This window comes from Choloepus didactylus, chromosome 1 (assembly GCF_015220235.1).
Source record: "Choloepus didactylus isolate mChoDid1 chromosome 1, mChoDid1.pri, whole genome shotgun sequence".
NCBI classification, from domain to species: domain Eukaryota; kingdom Metazoa; phylum Chordata; class Mammalia; order Pilosa; family Megalonychidae; genus Choloepus; species Choloepus didactylus.
In genome coordinates, this window is record NC_051307.1 from 146,742,812 (window position 1) to 146,765,977 (window position 23,166).

Consider the following 23,166-nt stretch of genomic DNA (forward strand, 5'->3'; position numbering starts at 1 on the left):
TTGAGAAGTAGATAAGATTATGTGTGTGAAACAATTGGCAGCTGCTGCTCCCCTAAGCTTCCCTCCAAAATTATCACCCTTAAACTAGAACACAACTTGGGAGAGTTTCAAGGATGAGTCATCTCTGGATTTGAGAGTTTTTAATTTTTATTTTCACTGAGTGAGATGGTCACTTCAGCTAGATTACTTTGTCTTACTTATATTTTTCTGACCTGGATGATGACTTAAATTCGTGTGCTCTGCCAGATTAAGAAAATAAAATATTGCATTAAAATTAGTGACAAACCAGAGACAGAAACCATATTCAGGACAGTTAACAAACTGAAGTTAAGAACCTGTTTAACTTGAGGGAATTGAAAGAAAACAAGTGATCTTGCTTAAAATGCTATTTCCAACCCTTTCATTACCTCACCCCCCACAATTCAGAGAAGTTTGTTTTCCCTAAAATACTATATAGATTTTTCCTTTCAGTAGAAAAATTGTGGCAGAGGGATTGAAGGAAGTTGTGACTAACTAGCTTTTTGATAGAAACAGAATGCTGATTAAATTACATGCATTATTTTAACTCAACTTCTCTTCCCAATACTATTGGGATTTAGAATTAGAATTGCTATATCTTATAATGAGCAATGAAGAGAACAACACCCAGATACTAATAGACAACTAAAAAGCTTTACTCAGAGGAAAACAACTAAACTTCAGCAGTTTGGCCTTTATGCAGCAATTTCCAAAGGCCCCTGGAGTTACAAAAGAAGTACATTACTTCCTGAAATCCACGGGCACTCACCTGGACCTAAGTCCAGCTCAACTTGAGCCAACTTTCATATCTTTGCATAAGAAAAGAAAATCTTCTGTTTTAAGATTATGTATTGTATATCCTCAAAATGTTCTTTCTGGTTTCTTGCAGGGCTGTTAGTGATGTTAGTGATGAGAGAGGTACTGAGAAATAAATTCCTGTGGTCCTAAAATAACTGTTTTTGCACCATTAACTAGACCGAGGACTTGGAATTCTACCGGAAGAGGTTTATTTGAGTTTTATTTCAGTTTAGAGGTTCAGCCACAACACCGCAGTTCAGGACCGAGCCACATAACTTTCTGTCAACTCAGCATGACCCGGTTTTCCAGGAGCCTCCCCTTTAGGTCTATAAGGTAGGGACTTTCTGAGAAAAATATGATTACATTGTGGGATTGGGGTAAAGGAAAAAAAGGAGTACAACCGCATAGCCTACAGAGAAGGACAAGGGGCTTCTGGTCGAGAGCTTTGAGAGGGGACACGGGTCATGCTAAAGGTCAACTTACTCCTTCTCTCACTTTTCTCAGACCAGCCTGGTTCCCTGAACACAATGCAATTTAATTTTTTGGGAAACAAAACAAAACAAAACAAAAACTGAAAACATTTTGATTGACAGTTGGTGTTAGTCACTGTTGCATAGTGATTAAGTGTACAGCTGTGATCTGTGATTCTGGGTCAAACCTGATACAGTGGTTGTTTGACAGGTCTCTAAGTCACAAACTCTAAGACTCAGAAAAGTGTGAAGATTAAGTTAAATAAGTTATCTTATGTAAAGGGCAAGCAAAATCATAGATTCTCATTAAATGGTAACTATTTTTATAGAGAAGGACATGTAAATATGAATAGTACAAGGGTGAATTAATTTTTTATAGTCTATTTTTTAAATATTAAAATGCTTCCTAATATTAGTGTTTAATTAATGATTATTTCTTCAAATTTAGAACAATTTGAAATATCTTATTTGGCAAAAACTGTGACAAGTATAATAATGACATTCATTTTATCATAAATCATTTTATTTTTCTAAACATTTTTGGCCATAGATATTCCCTGGCATTGAGCTATTATTTTTCCAGATAAGGGAAGTTGTAGTTTTTCTTATTCATTCATGATCACTTCTTATTTCTTACTCTTGGGGAAGTCTCTAATGGAAGCATGTGAGGCAGCTGCTCCATTTTGGGGAGGCATGACATCACAGATTCTTGAATCTTCCTTGGCCCCATCTATTGGAAATAGTAACTGTGCCTGTTGCCTAAACTGGTAGGAAAGGAGTTCCAGAAAATCACATTAGCATGAGAGAAACTATTAGTCTTCATTTTCTTGTTTCCAACCTGCAAGTACAGATTGCTAAATATGCCTGCTCCCTAATCCTCATTAGGAAATCTTGAAGAATAGCAGGACTAGAAAAAAGCAGGGGGATTAGGAAAAAATAAGAAACCATTAAAAAATAACACAAAGTCAGGATAGTTTCTTCTCATGCAGACTAAATATATATATATATATATATATATATATATATATATATATAGTTGGTTGCATTTAAAATTGTCCATTAAATAATTTTATTCCTAGTTACCTGTGGATGGATGTCATACACAAAATTCCAAATGTATCTTTTCTATTTTTAATTTTATTTTTGTTGATCTCAAAGATAAGACTTCTTAAGGACTTATTAAATCATTTCTATATGTGTCTAAAAAGGAAAAGCTTTCATTAAAAATAATCCAGTGAAACACTATGCACACCTAACTCTCTATTACTTGAGGAATTTTATTTTCAGATCCAGAGGCACAGGATTAAGGTCAGTGATGGGCAAAGTGTTCCTGAAGTACACCAAGGGTGCCAAACAAGGCAACTGGGTATTGGGGAAAAATAGACACAAAATGCAGATTACGATGATTAGAGTCAGAGCTGCAGAACCAGCTATTGGGGATTGAGTCACAGCCTGACTTCCTTTTTAAAATCACCAAATTTTGAGAACATTTTACAGCATTTTAAGTCTTTAAACTATTTGGGTTTTTAAATTCCATTTGTTCCTTTCTCTAGCATCCATTCTAAATATCTCTAATTTCTATCAGTCAGTTCATACTCTTGAATATTTACTATCTGTTTTTATTTCTTGTGGTTTCTAAGGAAACTGACCAATTTCATTTGTTCCTTGAATATGTAGGCATATTGCTGCATCAGGACCTTCCTTTGCGTTGGTTTTACTCTAGTCAAGAGCATCTTCTCTCAGATATATACAGAATTCTCTCCTCCACTAATAAAAGCTTTCCATGAACACCCTTTTAAAAATGGCCACATCCCTTCCCCCATTTTTTCCACACTCTAACCCCATATCCCATGTCATACAACATATTATGTATTATCTATTTCACATGATTGTTTTTTGGTCCACACATACCAGAATGTAAGCTCTATGAAGGCAGTTGTTTTTCTCTGCTTTTTCACTACTGTATCCCCAGTGCTGAGAACAGTGACTGGCAAGAAGGTGCCCAAAAATACTTCAAATGAATCACAGAAGAATTTACTGCAGCTTCCTGAACAGGAAATGTTGCATGAAGTCCTGACTAGCAATGACTTGTGTTTAATTATCATTTTCACTCAGAAATATTTTTACTTTTATGAATTTCTTTGATATTTCTATTTTGGAATCAGAGAAAAGAAACCTAAGGGTAACTCCATGCTAATTCAATAACTAACTTCAAGTCTATGATAGTTGCAAACTGAAATGCCATCAGAAATTGGGCATTTAAATAAATGTGATAAGGAACCAATATAAGACATTAGGGAGTCGGGAGGTCTGTGACAAATAAAGGGAGTTCATATACTGCTCAACGTAAAGGCATTCAGATTTGAAAAAAGAAATTGAAAACACAGCTCTGTCTGAAGAAAATCTCTTTGTAGTTTCATAGGCCTCTACTAGGTGCCAGTTTGTGGCCAATAGCACCAGCAATGTCACACTCTTTATCTTACCCCATTTCCTTCTATATACTTAGGCTCGGGTATGTGCCTGACTTCACATCAGGACAGGAATACTCAACTGATCAAATCTAATTACATTTACTTTCCAACCAAATTGTATCACCTTCCCCTCTCCTGAGAGAAATGGCCCCTCTTGGGTACTCAGCATCTGATTAGTGCAAACCTAATTGATTTGCAACATTTCATTAATAAAGTTAACTAAAACTAATTATACATATTGAATAAAAGTTTCTTGTGCAATGAATTTTTCTATTTAGCTTAAGGGTCTTAATTGTTAGAATGAATTGCTGAAGAAGATTGCAGTTAACTTTCTCCTGTAATGCACGCATACACACACACACACAGACACACACACACAATCATCCATCCCGTAAAGATCGATGAATAATGATACTATAAAAACTAAAAAAGAAAAAGATTGATATAATATGAAAGTTAAAGATTCCAAATATCCTTCTAAGAAGATAAAAATCACAAAGAATAAGTAGCTTATTGTGATTTTCAAGTTGTTAAATTAGGTTTGTTAAATTTGTCACATATTTTAAAGAAACTAAAATAAATTAAGTTTTCAGCTCTACTGATTGTCTTATTCAGAGTACAGATTTTCCTTCACTGGATTGGTGCATATGCTTTTTTCTACGTTTTAATTCAGATGATGTGCTTTGCCTAATTCATCCATCTAATTAAATCTAACTTCTAGCAGAGGTCCAGGGGGAACATCCTACTACTTCAATAGCCCTAAACCAAGCTAATGCATTGTGGGCCAATATTTCTCACAGGACCATTTCCAATGCTCCCTATTTGTTCAATTGTGTATAGATAAACATACTATATGTAAAACAGAGAGTAGCATTCATTAATAGTTTAGTGTGGAATAAAATACAGCTGGCCAATTAGCGTTAACGAAACAATCTTATGTATCACATAGGAAGCTGTTGTCGTCAATGACTCAAATTTGCATTGCTTTTACACCACTACAGCAGGTTGTATTTCTTGCTTTGCATTGTTAAGGAGGACACTCAGTGGTTTCATCCTCCATTCTGCACACTGACAGTGTTGGAGGCACCGGGAGGTAGTGAAACACCCACCTTGAACTTATTCCTCTTTGACCTGAGCGCATCATCAGGAGCCAAGAGGTAGGCTCTGGGTGAAAAAATAACCTTTATGCATTGCCTAGTTTTATCAATGGTAGTTTTGTTTGCTTTTAAGGGTGTCCCACGCTATGTGCAGAAGTATTTTGGTCTTGCCTGAATGAGAAGAGGAGGGACATTGCTCCTGATCGGATTTTGAACTTCTGTTATGTTGTTTCTGTCGCCCTGTGGCTTCCTGGGTCAGTGTAGAGTTTCTTTAAATTCTGAAGTGGTGCAAAAGGCTTAGCTCTGGTTAACTGGTTACCCCCTGGCAGGTCTACACTGTATTATTATTACATTTCTGAGATATCCTAGACCTTTCTGACATTTTAAACATGAGTCCTATTCGTCTAAGAATTTTAAAAGGATCTACTATGTAGTTGAAGGGAGAGGGTAAGAACCCTCTAGGTATGACCCAGAAGTTTTCCTGCCAGAAAAACGGAGGTTCTAAATTTAGAGTTCAGAATGGGCTACTTCTCTGAGCTCTTTTAAGTGCTAAAAAATATAGAAAGTCATCTAATTTAAATTAGAATCTCTTACATAGTTATGTGCTAAGCATATCTATTTATATTATACAAGCACAGGAATAATGTAACTGTAGATAAATTGTATGAATAGTTTATTTGGAATAAACCTGTATACCATATAAAGAAAACCACATTTTTGTTTATTGAAAACAAACAAACGTAAAAGGAAACCAAAGAGCTAACCCTTACCTTGCCTTTTTCATTAGTAAGACTCTGGAGTTCATATTTTAAAATTACAAACTGAGTCCGAACTTTAATTACTTATGCTTTCATTGAAAAACAATACTATTAAATGTATAGAGAGAATATTGGTAGATATTTATATCCCTTTTTCACAGCTAGTTATATAGCTATTTCAAATCTTTGATGGTTCAATGATTCAAAGACAAATTTGTTTTTAATTTTTGCCTTGTGTAACATACAACCATTAGTCCAGGAACCAAATGTAATTGAACTGCTAGGTATAAGTGACTGGAAAGTAATTGAGACTGACATTTTACTAATGGGATCATATTAATGGAAAGATGATGACTAAGAACTTTAGGAATATGTAGCAGGAATAGAATATATCAATTAAAAATTGAAGCAAAGCTGTTATCCATGATATATATATACACATATATATAAAAATTTGGAAATAAAAAGGGACACTTCTATTATCATGTACTTTCCATAAAAAAAGAAAAAAACAATAATTTTTTCTAATATTTTGCTTGGTTCTCTGACTGTTAAAAAACATAAATCAGCTTTAGTTAAGTCAATATAATTTAGGTGTATCTCTTATTGTAGGAAAAATAAAATCTTACAGACTATAAGGAGTAAAGAAAAATGATCTTTAATAACAATCCTATATCTTTTCTACCTTTGCTTACTTGGAGATGTCAGTGATCCAGGTGAACTAGCCAATAGCTATAGATTTCCGTCCTTAGCTCAATATAACTGTACATACCTCTTTTAACAAATTTTAAGAAATCGAGAACTTCTAATTTTAGAAGAGTATATAAAATACTTAATTCCATATGTTTTAATATGCAAACAAATAGGAAGAAGAAAACAAACAGATCTTGGAAAAGCTATACACCAGATTGACTACCACTGAAAAAACTGGAATTTTGAAAATATTTAAAAGTTTTCCAAAGCGGTTTAAAAGAACAACAACAACAAAAAACTTTCTTACCTGCTGGCAACTTAAGTCTGCTGTAATATCAATAAATTTGTCTATAACAGCACCATCAAAGGGAACTTTCCATGATGCTGTAATGTTCTAGATCTGCTCTGTCAACCTTGCAGCCAGTCACAGGCCACATGTCTACTGAGCACTTCAAATATGGCTAGTGAAACTGAGCAACTACATTTTTAATTTTACTTAATTTTATGAAACTTAAATTTAAATGGCCACAAGTGACTAGTGACTATCCTACTGGACAGTAAAGTTCTACAGATTTTAAGTCACTGAATAGCGTCCCTGGTCTTTCAAATATGCTAATCAGGTTTTCTCCATTTGTCAAAAGCAGATTTCAACATAAGTTCTTTGGCCTTATAAAACAAGTTCTGAAAGGCTGTTTGCGCATTACCGGGTTAAATCAATAAGAGATTAGAGTTCTGAAGGTATCAGTAAAAGTTTTCAAGGGATACTGCACAGTTCAGAAGGTCCTTCTGAACACACTTCTTTGTATTTGAGTATAGCGCCTGTGGACTGGGATGGGACCTTGGAGATTATCTTGAAGGAAACCGAGGGCAAAGTTGCTACTTAAGTGGCAGAATTCATACAGCATCAGTTCTTTAACAACAACAAAAATACTTCCTTAGAATTAAACGTATTTTGCTTTTTCATCTGAAAAGTAAAGATGTGAAAAAGTTTAAAATTTTACAGAATGTTTTCTTTAGAGTTTTGCTGTTCTAAAGCAAAACATAATTATTTTGGGAATTTTGCAACAAATGTGTGAACATTAGAGACCAAGGGCCTCCAAAACACAGGAGAAAGGAAGCTGATCTGGGAATCATTTCCAGCAGGAACCCCTTGGATTAATTGTTCCACATCTTCCACTGTAGGGCTGATGGGATATTACGGACAAACAGCCTTCTTCTGGTGCACAGTATTCTTAGAATGTAAAATAAAGCTTCCCGTCTTAGTGCCTTCCTAACTAGTATATATATATCTTAATGTAGTTGTTCCAGAACTAGATGCTTTGCTGAAGACATGTATAGGACAGCTTAACCGCACCTCAAAAAAAAAAAAAAAAAAACCTAAAGATAGCCAGTGACAGAATTCTTGTAGAATGTTACTATTTTTGTCTGCAAGATTAAAACAGTCCTAAATAGTTTCCTGACACCACTGAAAAGTGCCTTCCAGCAAGAGTTTCCTACTTGCCAATCTAGCAAAGAAACATAAAGTCAGCTCTGACTTTTGTCTCCCCACCCACTGCCTACCTATCCCACCTTATCCTTTACTTTGATAAAATGGGACCACAAAATAGAATGGGGTGAGCTGCTCTTTTCAGTCTCTCTGGAAGGACTAGGAAGCATCTCCCTGTTAATTTGGGAAACTGAGGGTTTGTTCTTTGAGCTGTGGTTTTGTTAGGGGGGAAAATCCTACAAGTTGGGTAAATGCAGGAGTCTTTTTATGAAAAATGTCTTACAAGCTTACGGGGCGGGAGATGGGCCAACAGAGCATTCTCTGCCCAGCCTGTGCGCCGGACAAGAGTTTCACAAGTGCAGTGTGACTGCATGCGATTCCTGCCAAGATGCAGATTTTGCCACCACCTCCCTCTCACATTGCCCTTTTTCCTTTATCTTATCATTAGGAGTAATGGGGGAGTTTGTAAGAATGAGATTCTGAGGCATTTGGGTTTTCTGAAGGTAAGAAGACCCAATTTTAAGGTTTATGGCCTTTCTGCACAGGCTTCTGAAAGTGAATGCTGGTGGGGAGGGCCTCAGAGCCAAGACACTCCAGAAGCAGCTGATGATAGAGCGAAATCATTCCCCACCCCCCAGCTCTCCTAAGCCCTACCTGGCAGGGGATGCACTGCACGAGCAATCACCAATGGAACTGCGGCCAGGAGGTCCTTGCGATGGATCGCAAATCTCTCACATGGTTTACCACCAGTATATGAATGGAAACATTTTAGTAATTCTGATGCTGTTTACATTTAAAATCATATTAAGTATACATGCTTGTGAATTGTATATTGGAGGGGATGTGACAAGTCTGGAATTTCATTCTTTTCTGTTTCTTATGTTTCTGTTGCTGGACAACAGTATGTATCACTTCTTGCATTGCCTCTACTATTTATGCATTAGAGAAAATTTACAGACAGATAATGCTATAGATGTAAGACATTTACCTGGATGCAGACGTTCTTGGATGGCTTCAGTTTCAGTGACTTATTCAGATGAAAATCCAGCCATTTTAAGTAAATTTATAATGTCTCAAATCTGGAAAGGAAAAAACAGATTAAAATGATTCACTGAATATGTTCTTTTTTTTTTTTAATTTACAGAGTAAGTATTAACATTGCATCTTTAAAGTGTTTTGAAGGGAATGAAACCATCTGGTCCACATGAAGAACATATCTTTCCTTATATAGAGTTAGGTTTTACTTAGCAGCTGTCTATCATGGGATCTAGTCCTCTTCCAGTTTATGGTAAACATCTTTCCCAACACCGTTGGAACACTACAGAAGAAGAAACACACTACCGAAGAAGAAGAAGAAAAAAAGGTTTGGTGTAAAATAGTGCTGTCTTATTCTAAGACGCTTCCTGGAGATTACATAAGATAAGAAATACAATTAGAATGAATTTTTACTTGAGAATCTACAACAAAACTTTGCAAAATGATTCTATTTTTTTCTTAACAAGTGTTATTGTACCATGATTTTAAAAGGTACCTTTTAAAAATATTTTTGTTTCTCTTTTTCTTAGAAGTAATCCTTGCATGTGTTACAAATGACAGAAGAATATAAAATAAAGTAGCCCTCTCTAACCTGCTCTCTAGATCCACTTCTCAGAGACATTCACTATTAACAGTCTCTCATGTATCCTTTAGAACTTTTAAAAATATATACATGTGTATATCCATGTTATGTTTTTTTCTTTTACCCAAAAGGGGTCATACTATTCTGCTCTTTGCTTTCTTGTTTTCCCTTAGTATATGACTTGCAGAGCTTTCTGTAACAGTATACATAAATCAACTTCATTCATTTTGAAGATTATGCAGTATTCCATTCGTTGCAATAATATAGAATAACATATTTGACCAACTCCCTATTATGATGTCTTAATTTTTGTTTCTTTTTAGACTATTACAAAAATGCCTCAATGATCATTTTTATATTTACAAATTTTGAACTTATTCAATTATATATGCAGGATAAATTCTAAATGGTAGACTTGGTGGACAAATTATTTGTACATTCTAAGTTTTTGATATTTACAATATGTCCTCTATAAAGGTTACACCAATTTATGATACCAAAACTCCGGCTTTTATCAAATTTTAATTTTTTTCTCAATGCAATAAGTGAAAAAGTAAACCTTTGTTTTGATTTGCATTTTTAAATCATAAATGAGGTTGAGCCTCTTTTCATTTCCTTTTTTTTTTTTTAATTAGAGAAGTTGTAGGTTTACAGATAAATCATGCAGAAAATGCAGAGTTCCTATAACCCCCTCCTGTTACTAACAACTTGCATCAGTGTGGTACATTTGTTACAACTGATGAAAGAATATATAATTGTACTATTAACTTTGATCCTTGGTTTACATTATATGTAGTTATTCTTCTACTGATTTGCCAAGTCATGACTTCTGCTCATTTTTCAATTGCGTTGTTCACTGTTTTCTCATCTCAGGGAGTTCATGTTATGTTAAGGAAACTGGCATTTTATATGTAATGTGTGGCAAATAGATTTCTCATTTATCTTTTGAACACAAAGTGCTTTTCACCATACAAAAGTTCAAATTTTTTATGTGGCCAAGTTTATTAATATTTTTCTTTATGGATCTGGGGGAATGCTTTTAATAAAAAACTTTTTAAAATTGAGGAGTTATTCAAGACAATTGTGTATAGGTTACTTTTTCTTAAAAAAATAATGAACACAAACTTTACACAGCATTATTTGTCATATAGAAAATTTGGTGTTGGAAGGACCTATTTATGCAGCTACTTGGTGGTTGCTGAAGTGTTAAATAGCAAAAGAAATGTCTCATAATATAATTTCTCGTACAAAATGCCACTAGGGTGTGATTCTGTGGACTATTCTGTAAGGCTTAGTGTAGCATAGGAAAAAATTTGCCAGTAACATTCTCCAGAGAGCGAAGAGCGGTTGTCTAAGATCTGAAATCTAGTGTGGGTTATAAGGAAAGTAATAAAAATTCCAAGACAAATGGAGAGGAAGACGTATAGAAGTAATACATATTCATTATTCTGAAAGTTAAAAAAGAAAGAAAAAATCTTCTTTGATTTCAAAAACCCAAAAGCTTTCAGGATTTGTTATATTTTTTTCCTAGTGTTTCTCATTTCCTCCACAAACATGAAAAGAATGTAAGTGATTTTACTCACTAATCAGTGCTAACAAAACTAAATTATTTTCATTAGAACTTCAATGACCAGAGTAAGGTGTTAATGGCACTTAGACAAGAGTCTCGTCCACATGCGCAAAATCCTGTCTCCCAAGCACACACACAACTACTGGATCCCTATGACACATGTTTTACATATTGATTTACTTACTTAGGAGTATTTTTCTTGCCATGAAATATTTTTAAAAACATCACTCTTAGTGACAGTCTAATATTCTATTATATGACTTAACCTAATGGGAATTTAAAAGAATAAGAATAGACAGACATATGTTTCTCTCATAAATCCATTCTACTAACTCAGCAGATCAAAGGACAGGGCATGATAAAAAAATCATTATGCAGGAATCACATCAGATTCTTTTCATTTCCTGATAAAGTCGTGGCAATTAACTGCGTGAAGGTTAAGGTCTGGGAGACATCATGGTACAGCATGTTTTATGTGAAGTGACATCATTTGAATGGAAAGAGGTTATTAAAGCTGGGCTAATGGAACATTCTTGTTCTAAGGACATACTATATAGATGCAAAAGCATGTGAAATGCATGTGAATTGGATAACAAGAATTTGTGTCAAAAAAGGGAAGAAAAGTAAATGCGATGATTAAAATTGTGGATGTACAAAGTTTACCAGGAAGAAATTCTGAGTTTTTTTTTTTCTCCTCTATTTAGAGAAAATCTTGGCACAGATTATATTCAGTCACACAATCACAAATATTTGGATTTAGTGAGACCAGTGGGACACGAACAGGTCATAAGGGGACCATCAGCACTTTATCATTTACTGGCACTAAGAAACTCTGCCTGCTATGTGTAGTGATATCTCCTTGGTACCACTTGCCCTTCCTACGCCCACTGCTTGGCATTATGGCAGCCCTGGGTTGATTGTGCTTTCAGCCTATAATTTATAAATTAGACTGTGCACTGTTAGTACTGCTACAGGTCCAAGCAGCTGGTGAACTTCTGTCCTCCAAGGATGCCCCTTAATCACTGAAAAAATTGTGGCTGCTCAGTCTTGTTGGCAAATCTCTTCTCTCAAACATGATCACAGGGAACTTAGACTCACCTCAGTGGTTTGACCAATATTGATGAGGCCCTTTCAAAACAGCACATATTTGCTGGATCCAGCTGACAGCTGTCAGAGAATCTGCATGTGGTGGGAGAAATTGTTCAGGGACTGAATCATGTGGAGAGTCACTGCCTTAAAGTAAGTCAGTCACCCCTTTCTTGAGGATTGTGTTCAACTACAGTTTTGTAAACCATGCTTGTATAGATAAGTGTTTATTGTAAAAGCTGAAAAAGTGATATATATATATATATATATTGAGTTGCAATGCCGAGCAATTTATATTCATGTAAGAACAGCTTGTTCAATTCAAGACAGAGCTTTCTTTATAGCATCTGAACACCTAAAACTAAAACAATAAATTTTAGATAAATATGAGAAAAGTACAGATACCAAGTGTAATTTTTAAAAATGGGCTGTCCTAGTGCTAGTATTTATTTTCCAAATAAAGAAGATGGAACTGCTAGAATTTTTCATTATTGAATTTAAAGATAAGGTGACAGGCAAATGTGATAATCAAAAGGAAATAGATCTTTTAGGAGGGAAACAGGACTGATTTCAAAAGATAACCTTAAATAAACTTTTTTAGTTGGCCTTAGAAAGCAGAGAGTCTAGTGTAAAGCAGGTGGCGTGGGTAAAAACTTAGAGCAGGAGCTTTGGAATCAGAATTCTGGTGTTTAAATCTTGATTCTACTGGTTTCCACGTTTGGGTGAGCTACTGATCTCATTATTACTCAGTATCCCAATTTATCAAATGAGGACAAAGCAGTAACTATGTCATAGGGTTGTTGTGAAGATTAAATAAAATACAATATTTAAACATGCAACAGCATTTGGCAAGCTATATGTGCTCTGTCAATATCAGCTTTGTTAAAAAAAGTTAGTATATTAAAAAGCCAAGAAAATAGCCTTTAGGTAATCACTCTAAAGGAATCACAGTTACTGTAGACTCATGCTACTCCAACTTTAATGTGAATTGCAATCACCTGGAGAGCTTACTAACATGCAGATTCTTGTTTCGTGTGGGGTCTGAAATTCTGCATTTCTAAGAAGCAACTAGTTGATGCACCTGCTGCTGGTCCGAGGCCCTTGACACCTGAGATAATTATGGGTGGTTACTCCTAATTTGTAACAGAGTTGTTTCCAACAGGAGGAGCTGGGATATAGAGCAGAAAGGGAAGTGGGGATAGTATTTGCAGACTTAAAATGCTCCCTGGGTGATTCTAATATGCTTGCCCTACCTGTCCCCCTACACCTTAATAACCACTGATTTAACATTTCAACCTTTTTTCCCTTTTCCATTTCTCTTTTTCTTACTTTTCCCTCTACATTCCCCTTGCCAATACTGCTTTAGACTGAAAAATGGTACTAATAATTAGTTTCCCAATTAACAAGACTAAAACATCAATTTTAAGCTATTCTATTGTCTGTAATAGGATAACATACTTAAATAAGATAGGTATTAGGAAAAATGGTTTCCCTCTGATACTCTTTTGTAGTATAGGGATCCCAAAATGTATTTAACAATTTTCATAGTTTTACCTCAAAACAAGCAGACACACAAATAGGTGTGCAAGTGATTTTGTGGCACATTTACCATAAAATACAAGGATGAATAGGATGTGGTCCCTATCATCCAAGGAGTTATTATCCCATGGGCAGGGAGGGTGAGGGGTTAGGAGCGATGGTTATTAAGGAACTGATCAGAACCAACAATGTGACCACGTTAGACATGCCACCTGGTCTGAAAGTCAGAACAGAAAGAAGAGCTGTTTTAAAATAGAGGTGGTTGGAGAGACCCATACATGTATGTTCATCTTGACCAACATCCTTCCAAATATACTTACTCTTTAACCTATTTCAAGCATTTAAAATCCATTGATCAAAATAAAATCTTTAATATCATTTGGTGAAGAACAAAGTAGCTTATATGTACATAAAGTGTACAAGTAAATGCATAAAAGTTGAACAAAACTGAATGATTATTAATTCTATGATTCTAAATTTTATCATACCCAGAACTGGGATTTGAAATATGAAGGCATGCTGCAAGTATGAAAAACAAAGAATATCCACTTTTTACTCATTCTCCACACTTTCAACTGTTTGAAGGTGATTAAACTTGAGACTAGGAACACAATTCAAAATATAGGAAGGAAACTCTAACTAAACTGACAGATTCTACAATTATGTCCACTTAAGAAATTTAGATGATGTACCTATTTAGGCACCCTTTTAGGAACCAAACCAAACCACACCAAAACAAAACCAACACAAACTTCTAAATTTAGCTATAGGAAGAATGTAAAATGAAACAGAACATTTATACTATATAGTGAATTCTTGATTAGTAAAATATTTTGAAAGACAATTTTGTTTTTTATAGGCAAGGGAATTTTTATATGCAAAAGAAGACAATTCTGGTTCTTGTATGCAAGGGATTTTCTCCCCCTGTGAACACTTGCTATGAAAAGGAAAGATCAAAATCAGATAGTAAATCTTTTAATGTTAATACAACCAGAGCTAGTAGCAAGATTTACTTGTCATTTCTATGTCTGTTCTAAATATGTATTTTGTTTTCTATCTCCAATTGTCATATTTGACATTAATGTAACAACTGGTGAATGAAACATCTGGAAAATTTATAGCTCTTTAGATTATTTTGCTGTGATTAAAACATTTCTGTTTAGAACTTTAATAGGATAACGGTAGTCACTTGTCAAATTAGTTGAATATCACCTTAAATTCCTATAGATACTTATTGGTTTAAGAGAGCTTTATATATTAAGTCACTGAAAATTTGTTTTCCAAAGCTAAAAATCACAAATTATGAATACAATGGCAAAATGATAACTACATATAGGCTGGAAATGGAACAAAATTGACTTTTGTTTATGGGAGCTTTAGCACACTACTTTAATAAACACCTATGTGAAAAGGAACATGAACCATTCAATGTAAAGACTTTAGGTAATTTTGAAAGGGAAAATTTAGAATCATTTTAAGCAAAATAACAGCACTTTCCAATTGGTCATGGGTTTAAAATAAGATTTGTCCAGCTTGCTGGATAAAATGGGAGGAAAAGTGCTCCTAGCCTGGCCTTGGATACTTGTCATATTTTGTTGCTCTGGCTCCATGTTTGTTTATTGCTACAGCCTGTTCATCTTTACAGCATTTCGATCTACTTTAAACTTCTAAACAAAACTTAATTTAATAGCCTACTTTAGAGTCTATCTAGTTTTCCCCAGTCATAACTGAGCAGGAAAATGACTAAACTTACAACCGTGAGGCTAAAGGCCAGGAGCTTGCATTTTGGCAGCCAAAACATGCAAAAGTGAGGGGATTTTATCTGTAACAAATTTGGAGGCAAAATACAGCAAGTCTCAGTAATATGTTCAAAAAGGGCACTATGATAGCACAGATAAAACTTCAGGAGACATACATCATACATTTAAATACGAGTTTCAGATTCCTTCTCGGCTAGGTATGTTATTTGGGATATGGATAAGGGGCATTTTGAATTTTTCTTTCATTAATTTTCCTCCAGCATAAGGCAAATAATTAATCATAGTAATAACAACAATAATAAGCAGTAACAGCAAAAAAGGAAAGAAAAAGGAAAAAGAAAAAGAAACTACCACAAAATACAAAGAAAAAACAATCAAAAGTAAGAATCCAGAACAATCTACAAATTTGTCCCCTTCTGAACACTGGGTCAGGGAAAGAGAGGGAGACGAAAGCGTTCAGCTCAGAGCACTGTGGGATGGAGAGCATTGCAGCAGCATCAGTGACTGAAAGACATAAATCTCAAGGAAGACAAGTCTTCCATTGGCATTGGTGCAAACCAGTGTTCTTCTGGGTTGGATGATAGAACAGTTGATTCAGTTTAAGGTCAAAGAAGAGCCAAACCAGAAATCAAGGTCTCTCATGATGGGAGTAAAGAACAATGAAGCCAGGAAAGAAACAAGGAAAGAAACAAGTAGTAGATAACAAGATTTGAAACTAATAACCAAGAAACTTTAGAAAATGTTGAGACCCAGCATCTCGGGTCTCAGGGTGACTGCCTGAACTTTGAGCCATGTTAGAGGAATTGCCACCTTAATTTAGGGCCAAGGGAGCCCTTACTGGAAAATGTAATGATTTTTCAGAGCAGATGATTTAACAGGAGAGTTATTTAGATTGTTTTGAAGAATCCAAACATGGGCTAAGGGATAATTGGTATAGACTTATATTTTTTTAAGCAATAACCGGGTAACAAAAGGAATCAAGGGATTTCATCACTGGCAGAAACCTTGGAGACCATCTAATTTAATCCCCTCACTTTATGGACAGGGACTTGAGATTCAGAGTCGTTAAGTAACTTTCCTAATATTACACGGCTCCCATTCAGGAACACTATGCCTGCCCTGCCCCTGCACTACCCAGGAGGGGTTGTGGGGAGGAAGGAAAGGGGAGAAGGCATCACTGGGAATCACAGTCCTTAGGTGAGATTATCCAACAGGGGCTTTTATCCTTAGGGAGACTGTAATAGAGGGAAGGACACAAGGGAAACACAATATTTTCTTTCTTCAGAGAAGACTTATGAAGGGTTAAAGATTTTGCTAAGGGGAATAAATGACTGGGGTTCCAGGATTCTAAGGTGGTAACTACTAAAAGAGACTTACTGGTTATGAAGCACCTTCAGGACAAGTTGCTCAAGAAAGTTGGAACAGTGGGTTGCCGATTTCTTGCCTCTCTCGCTGTTACCTTCTTTCCCCCCAATAACACTGGAAATAAATGCATCCACCTCCCAAATGTGATCCCAGGGAAAACTGAGGACCCAATTTTCACTGTGAGAAGAGAGGGTCCCTTAGGGCAGGTAGTGGATTTTTTTTGTATTAATGATGACATCAGCAAACAAAGATTAGGTGAAAAAGCAGCCCAAGGTAGGTGCAATAGCCAGGTCTTCAATGGCTCCCCAAAGACAATGGGGCGATGCTTCAGGGAAGACTTGCTGAGGTCTTGGGAGAGTGTAGCAGGCTGGCAATGTGGAGAAGATTGAGTTGAGTGTTTGGGAGAATTGGAGAATGAGGTGCCAGAGAGAAAAGTGGGGTGGAGGGAAGACACCAGCAAAAGGCTCTGGTTCAGTCCTGGAAGCAGAAGAGCTTCTGCTAAAATCCTGCCTCAGTTACAAATGCACACTAGCCAGGGCTGTGGGTATTGGGGTGGGAGATGCCCCTGCTTCTCCCCTCCCCGAAGTGATGGATCAAAGGGCACCTGGCAGCCCTTGAAATTGGGAGTTTTGCCCAGGTGAGAGGGGTGCCTAGTGCCAGGAACCCCGTGCTTGGGGTGTGGGGAAGGGAGAACGAGGATGAGTGGTGCCAGGGTATCCCCGCGGAAGCAGATGGGGGATGCTTTTAACTTCACCTCAGAAGCAGCACAACTTTTCAATGGACGCCCCACCTAATCATACCGGCTTCCCAGTCAAGTCACGGTTAAAGAGCAAGAGTTAGCTAAGCCTCGGGAAGAAAGTTTACTTAGTTGAATGTCATTTGTTTTGAGATTTATTGCTTGTACTTGAAAGAGTTTGGACAGATTCGAACGAAATTTCCGAGGCTCGAAGCAAACAAGCTCAAATTGTTCCCGCCCGACCCAGACGCCCTTCACCTGATTTGGGGAAAGGCGGCCAGCCCTGGAACGGGCGCTGCGGGAACTCCGATCGCTGCCTCCTAGGTCCCTAGAAGCCTCCCAGAAGAGCCGCCCGCAGTTAAGACACCTTGACAGGAAACTTACCACCCCACCCCACCCCAACAGCCCCCAGCCTCGCCCCGCAGTCAGCGCCGACTCACCCGCGCCCCCTGCGCGGCGCCCACGTCGGGTCGCGAGCTCGCGGCAGCGCTGGTGCGGGGCTTCGGCCCAGCGCCTGGGAGTCCCGGCTGTCCGCCGTTATCCCCGGAGCCCGCTCCAGCCGTTCCCCATCGGTCGCTGCCACCGGGTAGGAAGAGCTGTTAGCCGCGTGCCCACCCAGGCACTCCGCCGCCTGCAGCCTCCGACCCCAGAGGCTGGAATCATTCCCGACCAGGCAGTCCCGAATTTATAAGGAGGGCGTTGCTCTCCACGGGTTCCAGGGGCGAGGTTCTGTTTTGCATTTCCTCCTCCTCCGCCCCGCCCCGGAGACGCTCCTGGCCCAACCCCCTCCCTCTCCACATGCTGGCTGCAGCGGAGATGTTGCCTCAGTCAACTCCGGTGTCACCTCATCAGGTTCTGGAGCAGAGCATCTCGCTCAGAACCGCGCATAGGGAGAGATCGCGAAGGGGAGGGAGCTGGGAGTGCAGGGATACATACATACATATATATATATATATATATATATATATATATATATTTTAACTTTGAAAACTTTTAAGGATGAGTTAGAGAACTTTCTTCTATTTCCTGTAGGTAACTCAAACTTTTGACAATGCGTTGCAGATAATAAATAGATCACATAGGTTAATTTTAGGGTTATAAAGTGAAAGGGTTGATATTCATTTCCTCCTATTGGGCATGCTACCCGAGTTGAATTATTTTATATAAAAAATAGAAAAGCTAAAAAGCAAAACATGACCAAATATTTAAGGAAGAATTGGTATCAATTCTTCAAACTCTTCTGAAAAATAGAACATTTCCCAGTGCATTCTCTGAGGCCAGTATTACCTTGATACTAAAACTGGATGAAGACATCACAAGAAAAGAAAACTACAGCTCAGTATCTCTTTTGTATATAGAAATAAAATCCTTGACAGAATACTAGCAAATAAAATTCAACAACATGTAAAAAAGATTACACACCATACAAGTGAGATTTATCCCAGGAATGCAGAATTAGTGTACTGAAAATCAATTTATGTTATACACCATATCAATAGAACAAATGACAAAAACCACACCATCATCTTAGTAGATCAGAAAAAGTGGTTGATAAAACCCAACACCCTTTCATTATAAAATCAACCAACAAACTGAAAGTAGAGAGGAACTTTCTCAAACCGTAAAGGTTATTTATAGGAAATCCCACTGAGTGATTTCCCCTCTAAGAGCTGGAACAAGGCAAGGATGTCTGCTCTTGCTACTTCTATTTAACATTGTACTAGAGGTTCTAGCCAGGAAAATTAGGCAAGAAAAAGAAATAAAACTCATTTAGATTAGAAAGGAAGTAAAACGATATCTATTTGTAGATGACATATTTTGTATTTAGAAAATACCAAGAAATCCCCTAAAATCTATTAGAGATAATAAATGAGTTCAGCAAGATTGTAGGATACAAGATCAATGTAAAAATTCAGTAGTATTTCTGTACACTAGTAATAAACAATCCCAAATTGAAGTTAAGAAAATAATTCCATTTACAATAGCATCAAAAGAACAAAATAATTAGAAATAAATTTAACAAAATAAGTGCAAACTTGTACTCTGAAAACCAGTAGACCTAAATAAATGGAAAGGTATTCCATGTTCATGGATTGAAAGACAATATTGTTGAGATAGCAATACCCCCACAATGGCCTACAAATTAAACACAATTTCTATCAAAATTCCAACATCTTGTTTTTGCAGAAATTGACAAGTTGCTCTTAAAATTCACGTGAAAGTGCAAGAGACCCAGAGTAGCCAAAACAATCTTGAAAAAAAAAAAAAAAAAAAAGAACAAAGTTGTGGTAGGACTCACAATTCCTGATTTCAAAACTTACTACAAAGCTATAGTAACCACAACATTGTGGTACTGGCATATGATCAATGGAATAGATTAATGGAGTAGAACTGAGTCCAAATATAAACCCTTGCATTTATGGTCACTTGATTTTCAATGAGGATGCTGAGAGAATTCAATAAGGAATGAATACTCTTTCCAGCAAGTGGTACTGCAACAGCTGGATATCCACATAAAAAGAATGAAGTTGGGCCCCTTCTTACACCATACACAAAAATTAACTCAAAATGGACCATAGGCCTATATGTAGGAGCTAAAATTATAAAATTCTTAAAAGAAAATATAGGAGTGAATCTTTGTAACCTTAAGTTGTGCAAAGCTTTATGATACCAAAATGCATAAGGAACAAAAGAAAAAAAATAGATAAATTGTATTTCATCAGTATTAAAAACTTATGTGCTTCAAAGGACACCATCAAGAAAGTGAAAACATAACCCGCAGAATGGAAGAAAATAGTGGCAAATCATATATCTGACAAGGACTTGTATTCAGAGTATTCAAAGACTCTTCAATTTAAAAATGAGCATAGGATATGAATAGACATTTTTCTAAAGAAGATATACAAGTGGCCAATAAGCACTTGAAAAGATGCTAGGCATCACTAACTTTCAGGGCTAATCAAATTAGTAAACCCAAATCACAATGAGACCACTTCACACCTACTAGGAGAGTTATGATCAAAAAAGTCAGACAATGCCAAGGGTTGGAGAGGATTGGAGATCATGAAACCCTCATATATTGCTGGTGGGATTGTAAAAAAAAAATGCAGCTGCTTAAGAAAACACTTTGGCCCTTCTTCAAAATGTTAAACATTGCGTTACCATAGGACTCAGCAATTCCTCTCCTAGGTACATATCCATGAGAAATGAAAACTTATGTCCAAGCAAAATATGTATATGAATTTTCATCACACTAGTATTTGTAATAGCTCTAGAGTAGAAATCACCCAAATGTCTCTCAACTGATGAATGGATAAACAAAATGTGACATATACATGAAATGGAATGTTGTTTGGCACTAAATGGCAATGAAGTCAGAATACAACATGGATAAACCTTGAAAACATTACAATAAGTGAAAGAAGCCAGTCACAAGAGACCACATATTGTAAGATTCCATTTATATGAAATGTCCAGGGAAGTTAAACAGAGAGAGAGACATTAGATTAGTGGTTACCTGGGGTGGTGTGGTGGGAGGAAATGGGAGTGACTGCTAATGTTCACGGGATTTCTTTTTGGGGTGGAGAAAACATTGCAAGTTTGATTATGGAGATTGTTGTATATCTTTGTGAACATACTAAAAACCTTTGAATTATATCCTCTAAATGGATGAATTGTATGCTTTATGGATTACATATCAATAAAGCTGTTAAAAAATATATGAGATTTGTGTAGGACAGTATGGACATGAATGTCTGACTTTGGTTTCTTGCTTCCATGTTTCTGAAGAGAGCAGAGGTGCTTCATTCTAATTTTACATGCCATCCTCTGTAGTGGCTAACAGCCTTGGTGCTAGACAACACTGCAAGTCAGAAACAAAATGTAGTATTAGTTATTAATTAAAACTTACTTTTAAGCAAAGGCTTCAAATGGTCATATACTCTATGTCAAAAAGATATTTTCTCGAATTCTCATAAAAGTAAAAATACCAACTTCACTGAATTAGTACATGTCACTTAGTACATGTCACTTCACTTAGTACATGTCATCAAGCATGTACTAAGTGAAGTGTTCTATGGAGGCCCTGGTGTGCATGCAAAGCTGAGGAAGACATGGTCCCTGCCCCCCGGATGGGCTAACCCAGGAGGGAGACAGGTTCCTCCCTCAGCACTAGATTGTGCCTTAATGGTTCCCTGTATTTCCAGGAGGCCTGGTATATGGTCAGAAGCCCCACAAACGCAAACAGATCACACTGATATAAGACTAGAAATACATCTTGGAAGAAGTGTTTGAGGGGATCTTAAGGGTGAAGAGAATTTTTTAAACTGCTGACTGAGAGAACAGCATGTGTAAAAGTACTGTGGCAAAAGTGTTATTTGTATAGGAAGAGACAGTTACTGGAACTTTCTAGAATGAATGAATAGTAGTAGGTACAGCTATCAATTATGGGATGCTTACCTCAGGCCTCTATTAAGCCCTTTGTATCTATTAACCTAATTAATCATCACAGTATACCCATATAAAAATAGGCACATTATTATCCCCATTTCAGAGATGAGGAACCCGAGGTACAGAAGTTAAGCAAATTGCCTGAGGTCACATGATTTGCAAAGCCAAGCTTCTAGGATATCTGGTATCAAAACAAATGGTATACATTTGTCATGCTGAGAGGGAGCAGTGGAAGCAAGAACTGGGGAGATGGGATTAGTGTGGATATGGAGTTCAGAAGTTAGCAGAGGGATTTGAATTTAATTTGGGTCTTGAAGAATGATTGAAACTTTTGAGGAGGGACATGATGTATAGGATGGATCAGCGTGTGGAGACATTAGAAGCAGGAATAACAGTGGACCAGGTAAAAAGTAATAAGGATCCTGTGAGCACAATTAGGACTAGAAATGGCCAGGATGGAGTAGAGAGAATTTGTAGAAATAACTGGGGGTGGGCAGGAGTTGGGAGGGGAGGCATACAATGAGCTGGTTATGAGAAGCAGCTGATGAGGTTTATTTAGTTAAGGACCTTATACAGATGTCCCACAGGCAATTATAACTGGAGAGAGATAGAGCTTCTTAGGAGGCCTTAAAATTATTTACTGTGTTATTTATTTTTTCTTGATAGGAATGCCTGTTTTTAACTCAAATGGTTGGAACTGATATTTGAGGGTTTCAGTGAGTTTTAAATACACTGTATTTATATTCAAGATTAGAGTGATGAGGAACTACATCCAAATGTTGTGCAGTAGAGGAGACGGTACTGGAGCCAAGAGATGAGCCACATGACAGGGAGCTAAAGAGGAGGGCAGTGGAGGCTTCCTACATGAGCCCTTCAAGGAGATAGGGAATGAAGAGAGAGAGAGATGGAACCAAGCAGAGATCTTGACCAAATTTACAAACCATAAGCAGACAGGGGAAAATAGCAGACAGGGAGAAAGAGAAGAGACAAATTAGGGAGCAGTGAAACAGAGAAGAAGGTCTGAGAGGAGAGAGGAGGAACTGGTTACCCCAGTACGGGGTAGGAGTCCTTTGGGGAGAGTGGTGTGGAGGCAAGAGAAGGGGTGAATATTCAGTGGGATTCCAAGGACTCTTTTTTAGGCATCCAGACACTCTTCTTACCTTTCAGCATCAATTTTTCAAGCATTTCCTATTTTAGACAACACTTCTTTTGGATGTGATACCCAACCCTTTCCTACCATGCTTCCCTACAA

General features: G+C 36.9%; 1 protein-coding gene and 1 long non-coding RNA gene across 3 annotated transcripts in view; one reads left to right on the forward strand and one right to left on the reverse strand.

The window, feature by feature from the left end:
* The window catches only part of AGTR1 (angiotensin II receptor type 1), a 48,630-nt gene extending 30,498 nt beyond the window's left edge, over positions 1 to 18,132 (reverse strand). For both annotated transcript variants that reach the window (XM_037843035.1, XM_037843025.1), the window contains exons 1-2: positions 17,906 to 18,132; positions 8,780 to 8,870 (exon numbers count right to left, since the gene is read on the reverse strand). The gene's annotated coding sequence lies outside the window, so the exon portion shown is untranslated. The remainder of the gene's footprint in view (positions 1 to 8,779; positions 8,871 to 17,905) is intronic.
* LOC119539461 overlaps positions 1 to 23,166 on the forward strand; it is a 93,038-nt gene that overhangs the window by 45,576 nt on the left and 24,296 nt on the right. The window lies entirely within an intron of this gene.